Source organism: Diospyros lotus, chromosome 4 (genome assembly GCF_014633365.1).
Source record: "Diospyros lotus cultivar Yz01 chromosome 4, ASM1463336v1, whole genome shotgun sequence".
NCBI lineage: Eukaryota > Viridiplantae > Streptophyta > Magnoliopsida > Ericales > Ebenaceae > Diospyros > Diospyros lotus.
In genome coordinates this window covers 13,304,256-13,312,164 of record NC_068341.1, presented here as the reverse complement: position 1 = coordinate 13,312,164, position 7,909 = coordinate 13,304,256, and positions in this window count along the sequence as shown.

Here is a 7,909-nt window from a genome sequence, read left to right as displayed (position 1 = left end):
CCGTTGATGCTCGTCGTTGTCACCAAATTTGGTGTCTGCAACTCGATCTGTTGCGCCTCAACTCGTCTTCTCCAACCGTCTTCTTTAGATCTGTTGTTGCCGCATCTTCAACGTCTCTTCTCCGACTAATTTTGCCTTTTCAACGTCTAATTAGTCTCTTCTGGCATTAATGGTCGGTTGGGGGGGGGGGGCGATGGCTCGGGGAGTTGACAAGATTTCTATCACCAATTGTGGTGAGTCATTTCAATTTTGCCAATTTTTTTTGTAAGGAGGAATGACTATAGCAAGCTCCATTGAAACTGAATTTATAGATTTGGCTCCCTATTTTCATCTTTGACGAGTAGAATGGCTACCCATTGGAATCAGCCCAACTTTTTGCCTTTGACAAATTTTGGGATGGCACATGAAATGAAAATAGATAAAAAAAAAAAAAAAAACTCAATTATGTGTTCTGATAAACATTAATGTTAACAGTATTTTAAAAGTTTAAATTATAATAAAGTAAAAAAAATGATAAGGGCTAAGGTTTGGCCAACCATGAACATCGTTGGGGTTCTTCGCCCCTAAATGAGGGATTTAAGGATCATATCCTTCGCAACAACTAACGGGGAATGTGTTTTAAGATTTTTAAATAACAATTAAAATTACAACTATCTACAACCAATATTCAGATTTCCTTTATCTTTATTGGTCATGATCAAAGGTGGTAGAGGCAACTAATGCCGAAATGGGTATTTACAACAAATGGCAGTAGACTAAAATGGAGGCTTCTTAGTGATGAACTAGGCGGTCTCCTTATACAACAATAGGTAGCGAGTTCCTCTCCAAGGATCAATAATTACTACAAGAATACTCTAAACCTTACCTCCTTGTTGGTGATGGTAAAGCCTTTTCTCACGTTGCATGGGCTTTGGTTATGTAATATCACAAGAACTGACAATGGTTAGATTATTAGATCTAGCCATTGTAGGGTACCTAGTGCTAATAAAGGGAGAGAAAAACAACACAAGAGAATGATGGGTAAAGTCACTAGGGAGAGATGTTATCGAATGAGAAGTTAGAAAGAAATAAGGATAAGAAAGAGGATGGTGTGCTGATATTTTGGAAAAAAAATTTAAAATCTAATCTACAATGTTCGAGAGGTTTATCGAATGGGGGTTAAAAGACCAAAATACCTTTGTCCACTTTGCAAATTTGCAAAGTGAGTCACTGCCCTACTCTCTTCTTTCTCCCTTCCCATGGTCGCGATGCGACCACCAATCGCCAAGCGCTGCTACCTTTGTCTCGTCGCGCCGCGCCTCTTCTCGTCATCTCGCCAACCATCGGAGGATACAACGATAGTCAGTGAGATAAGGTGAGCCGAGACTGCGAGGCGATGGTAGCGATGCGACGAGGCAATGGCAGCAGTGCTCGGCGATCACATTGTAGTCATGGGAAAGGAAAGAGGAGCGAGCATGGCAGTGACCCACTTTGCCAATTTACAAAGTGGGTAGGGTATTTTGGTTTTTTAATCCCTATTCGATAACTCTTTTTGTCAATCTGTCTGGCCGAAGAATTCAAAATTTAATACTAATTAGCTAATGTTAAAGGACTCAATGTATTGAGTTTGTCAATCTGTCTGGCCGAAGAATTCAAAATTTAATATTAATTAGCTAATGTTAAAGGACTCAATGTATTGAGTTTTAAATTTTAGATAAAATTATTGTAATTTCTAAAATTGGGGGGGGGGGTCATCTATTAATTAGGCCTAATCTAAGTGTAATTTACCTTTATTTCTTTTAATATTCAAATGTAGCCTGCGAAAAATATTTCAAAAATATTTTAGTGTTATTTAATGATGTTAAGTGTAATTTGTTATAATATTTGAAAAAGTTATTTGTTATCAAAAGATTTCTATGAATCTATTGGACTATCAAACTGAGAAAGAGGAGTTTCATATTATATAAAACAAAATATAAAATTTTATAAAATATACTTTTTAAGAGTAATCAAATTCAAGAGTACAAAATTAAAAGTATTAACTTATGAACAATACAAAACAAATATATCTAATGATGAGTTGGAGAAATTAAATCTAAAATCTAAAAAATCTCAAGACCTCTACCTTACTCGCTAAACCAATAATTATTCTACTTCTAATATTTGTGATTATGTACTTTTAAGTTATACAATATCATTTTAAAATGCAAATGTAGTTAGGGTGTGTTTGATAGATGAAAAAAATATCATATCCAAGGAATTAAATTCTATTTTTGGTGTTTGATACGTTATATTTTTCATGGAATTGAATTCTATGATATAATCATTAAAGCATGTTTTTGGTTTTTTTTCACGAAAAATTCCATCTAAGGAGAAGATAATTTTTTTTTTTCATGCAAGTTGAAAAATAGTTTCCTTTCTAATTAAATGCAATCAAACACACCCTTAATTGAAAGAGCAAGTGGTACGATGTACTTTGGCTACTGTGAGTGAAAAAAACGTACTTATTGTTAAGAAAAGTGAAAGTCATGTTTGCATGGACAAGGTAGTTATATAAACAGAGCCATGGTCTTAGCTTAGTGATAAGCTCAAGGTTTAGAAATTTGTAGGTCTCGATTTTAAAGTAGATTTTTTTTTTTTTAATTCGTTGTTGGCTTCGTTTCCATTAATTTGTAATTGATGCAATAATTTGACGATTTATAATTTGGGTTTCATTGATTATATTTTATTGAGTTATTTGTATTTGATTAATTTGAAATAAACTTTGTAATAACTTATGTTATTTTTTCACTCAAGCAAGTATGACAAAAATGAGGAGAAAAATCACGAATTGAGATGCGATAAAAGGAGCAATCCTAAAAAGTAGTTGTGATAGAATAAATGAAGAATTCAAAGTAACAAGAGGCAACATAGAGACAATCCAATGACCAGATGTGTGTTTGGAAAATCTCGTTGGTGCGAGCACGTTCATGGAGTTCCACTGGTTGGTGAGATGAAGGGAGGCCTTTCGAAGCCTCCCGATCAACTTCATTCACAAAATTGGGAAGGGTTTTGATATTATTTATTTGATGAATTTTCTTTCTCAATTATGTGGTTGGGTAAAGAAGTGCATTATAACTCCCCCACTATTCTATTAAGATTAACGGACATTTGCATGATTTTTTTCTTTAAAGGTCGAGGTTTGAGTTAGAGGGATCCTTTGTCATACTACCTATTTGTTCTAGTCATACAGGTTTTTGCAAGGCATTGTGTGTCAATAAACTCAGTCTATTGAATTTTAGTTTTATTGGAAATGTGAGCAGAAGCATATGGTGATGCATATGTTTGCAAAAGATTTGCTATTGTTCTCTCATAAAGACCTTTCCTTTGTTCACATTTTAAAGTCCTACTTGGAGAGATTTTTTTCTTATCAAGTCTTCATGTTAATTCCTCGAAGAGCAACTGTTCCATATCATGTTGGGATGAGACGTTGAGGGAAGTGCTTTATCTTGCTTTAGGTTTTACAAAGGGTTCATTTTCCAAAAAATACTTGGGGATTCCTTTTTTGTCTACTAAGTTATCATATGGAGACTATAAGCCTATAGATAACGTGCGAAATAAAGTGTGCTTGTTGCATAATACATTGTTCTATTTTGGAGGTCGACTCTAGTTAGCACACTCAGTTCTTACTACCATACATTTATACTGGATTTTGGTCTCCATTTTGTTGAAATGAGCAATTAAAGAGACTAAACAAATAGTGCGAAACTTTCTTTGAAGTGGCAATGAGGCTGGTTCCCATAAGGCAAAGGTTTCCTAGAGGGAGATGTGTTGCCTAAAGGAGTAGGGGGTTTGGGGTATTATACTATTACATGTTTGGAACCAAGCCCTCGTTGCTAAGTTAATTTGATGGCTACTCTTAGGCAACGATGAGGCTTAAAGAGTCTCTTTAGGTTAAATGGGTTCATACTTATTAAATTAAAGATATATGCTTTTAGTTGCTTCTAGTGCTTTTCTCGTGTCCTTGGTATTGAAGGAAACTATTGTAAGTCTGCAATGCGATGAGGCTTAATTTTGGATAGAGGATAAGATATGGTAGAAAGGTTTTTTGTGACGTGACCATTGGCATTCTCTTAGGGTGCTTGTAGATAGATTCTCTCACCAATTGTCCTGGTAGCTAAGAATATCTATCACTGCTTATGTCTCAGAAATCATTATCGATGGTTTTTAGGCATGGCTAAAGATAACTTCATTACCATATTTGGATATTATTTAGGACCAGATGCCTGACCCTCATAGGGTTGAGTGTTGAGATGACTCCCAGTCTTTGATGGGGTGTTTTCTGTCTGCTTTGCAAGGTCTTTCTGGTGCAACGCTCTCGTGTCTCCTAGCATTGTTTGGTAGGGCATGGTAATGGTATTTCAGCTCATATGTTTATTTTTTGGTTAACGATTAGGGAACAATTATATACTTTTGATCGTATTAACCTCTTTTTACTGTTTTTGACTAGATATTTTCTTTACAGGGAGGCAGTAAAGTGTCATAGTCATATTTTCTTTGATTATTCCTATTCTCGTTAGGTATTGTCTTTTTTCATTGTTCGAGAAAATTTGAATGGCTTTGACAACAATAAGAGATAGAAATCTTATGGGCAACGGCAAGGTGGACTAGTGAGAGTCCTGGGTGGGTTGCTACTCATTTGGTTTTATAGGCTATGATTTATTTTTTATGGCGAGAGAGTAATACTAGATACTTTAGGGAGCAAGAATAATCTGCGTCCTAGCTAGTGCATCAGATTCAGTGTGTTATTTGGACTAGGTTAGCTACTATTTTTTTCCCTTCTACTTTATAGAGCCAAGCTTTGTGGCACTTTTGGCACCTCCCGATTGATCGGGCTTTTTTACTCTGCAAATTTCATGTGGGTTGATTTCATGAATAGAAGGTTTTGTTCTCGTGTTTGTTGTCTATTCCGTTGGTTCGGACTACTTAATAATTGAGGGTTGACACAAATGTCAACACTCACGTTAAATGGTAGCTTAAGTAATGAGTATATATATGTAATTTAAGTGATTATTTTGGTGAGTATCTTGGAATTAGTAGCACAATTGTTAATCTTGGACGACCAAAGCTAACATGATCCTTAAGAAAGTTGTTTTATCTGACGATTTTTCAAAAAGTGATACTAAATAAGATATTCCCTGAAAGTTGTACGTTTCTTTTGATATCAGGAGAATTGAACTTTTTATATTTGTACATTTTTTTTTAATTGTTTAGATCTTTTAATGTAATCTTTAGTTGGAGTTTTGGGAAATACCCTGCTATAAAGCTGTAGACACTTTTAGGTTGTATTTAATGAAATTTTTACTTAAGAGAAAAAAAATAAAAGCAGTCGTGATCCTCTTTTTCTTCCCAATATCTGAAAGTGGAGAGCAAACCGCTCTATTTGCGTCCCAAACTTCGTTTATTGGATACAAAGACAGGATAGACTCATTGGATTAGAGGGTTTGGCTCATTGATAGTTGGTAGGGTAGAAGGCTTACTCACCCAACCCATTAGACAAACGAATGTGCATGATAATTGTTTCGTAGATATTAGATGTTAATTTTAATTGTAATATATGAATATTCAAAGATAAATTAGAAAAGTGAAGCTCTTATAATTTATCAACGTTCAATAGAATAACAGTAGGATAGAATATACGAGAAAAGCTTGAGCTCTAGAAGCCATTGGGCCAAAATGTCCTTTTAGGTGGGCCTTTTGGGCCGCTTCAGTCTAAAACGTTAGGCCATGCCTGTTCTCCATGTAAATAATTCTTATGAAATCACACGTTAATGTTAGAACTCTTAACAATTGAAATATGATAGCGAACTTGATCTAACCATTGTCATTGGTAATTTGTGGCAGCAATAATTTGTATAAAATTTGCAAAATAATAATTAGAAACCTAAGGCTTCCTTCGTTCTATCATTTATAATGTGACAACATTTAATTCCAACTAATAATAATTTCAAGACATTGATAGATTACTCAAAATTTTGAGATGGTGACCAGGGGCATAATGGGGAAAAACCCAATTTGGAATGATAAATCATCTTGAAATTTTGGATAATTTATCAATATCCATAATTTCCTGGGAAGAGAGAGAGAGAGAGAAACTATTTTAATTTTCATCCCATCCTATTAAATTGATTGAGCACTCTTACATCTATAAAACTTTTATTAATTATTTAATCAACGCTGTTAAAGACATATATGGAATCCATCTTAGTGGCTACCATTTCTAGGAATAGGGTTAGGATGGAAGCTTCAGTGGCGTAACACGGATGATTCACAAGATAAAAGATTATATCTAATGATGCAGATTCGAGTCATGACAGTCACAATATGAAAGTTTCATCTTCTTATGGGGTGGCTCCTTATGGGTACTATACATTATGTCACCTACTTTAAGAGTCGTCGTGTATCGTGATTAATCCCTTTCACATATATAAGATAATGTGTGGACTCTTAAGTTGAGAAATTTCATCTTCTGCGCCCATGGAAGCGGCAACTGAGAAGAGGATTTGTTTAACAAAGCGTAATAAATATTAGACGTAATAATAATATGTATATAAATATTGTCCCTATCATTTCATTCACGACGGATCAGAAGAGGGCCGGCACACGCTTCACCCCTTGGATCCACCCGTGATCACGTCATTTTTCCGTTTAAGAAATGATATTCCACCCCTTCATTGAATTTAATCATTAAATATCCCATGTTAAATTTATTTATAAAATATTATAGATAAATAAGCTTAAAGAATATGTGTGTGTGTGTGTATAATTAATTAATTCACAGAATCTGTTAGCTATATCTAGCCCGGTCGTATCTCCCACCCACCCACCAAGAATCTATAACGATCTAGCCCGGTTGTATTTGTATCTGCTTAGATCTCTACCTAACGATCAGGCTTTTGTTAATAAATAGGTTAGCTTTGTCCACTGGTAGGTTTCCCACTTTTGGAGCATTTAGCAACACCCTACTTAAAAGCTGCCTTCGATATGTACATTAGTTTTCTTTTTTGTTGTGGCACCAAAGTACTTTGCCACAGTCCTTGGCCTACATGGCCAAAAATGATGGTAGCATCCAATGGAAACCTCAAAATGTGACAAACAACGTATCAAAATGCTGAAGCCATGTGATTAGCAGCCCATTTCATGTTTTCTTTATTCAAGCAAGATATTCTATTTAAAGACCCTTTACAAGGTGTAATCATTTGTGCTGATTGGCGCTTCGATCCTACTTTGTATATCTTGACATGGGTGTATGAAACTATGTTGGCTTTCCAAATTTCCAACTTAATCCAAATGTTTATATATACACACACACATATATTTAAATTGCACTTGGTATTGAATTTTTATAGTTTATTTTTAATACAGAATTCATATCAAACATTGTTATTGTCGGTATACAACAATAAATTTATAATTACAAGAAAATATTCGTTTTCAACCTTTAATCTCAACGAAAAAGTATATAAGATCAAAAGAAATATAATTTAAGTAATATTCTAATCATACATGAATCAAAAGAATTACTCCTTAATCATAGAAGTTGAAGTTGACAGCATATTTACATCTTTCAAAATCATTTATTTTGAATTTGTAAACAAAAACATCAAAAGTAAATTAACATATTCTTGAACCGTGAGAGGTCATTGAGACTTGAGAAAAGAGGACTATTCAGTTTAAAAAGTCTCTCGAACTTCCCATTTAGATTTTTTTTTCTGTTGGATCTATCTTGGATTTAGACTCATTTTATTGGATAAAAAAAAAACACAAATAACTTTAAATCAATGTAAATAAATAATAAGTTATAATATAAATACAAAATTACTATTTTTTATGACGAATATTATTTTTAAGATAAAATTACACAATTTAGCCAGTGCACGCCGCTAAACCA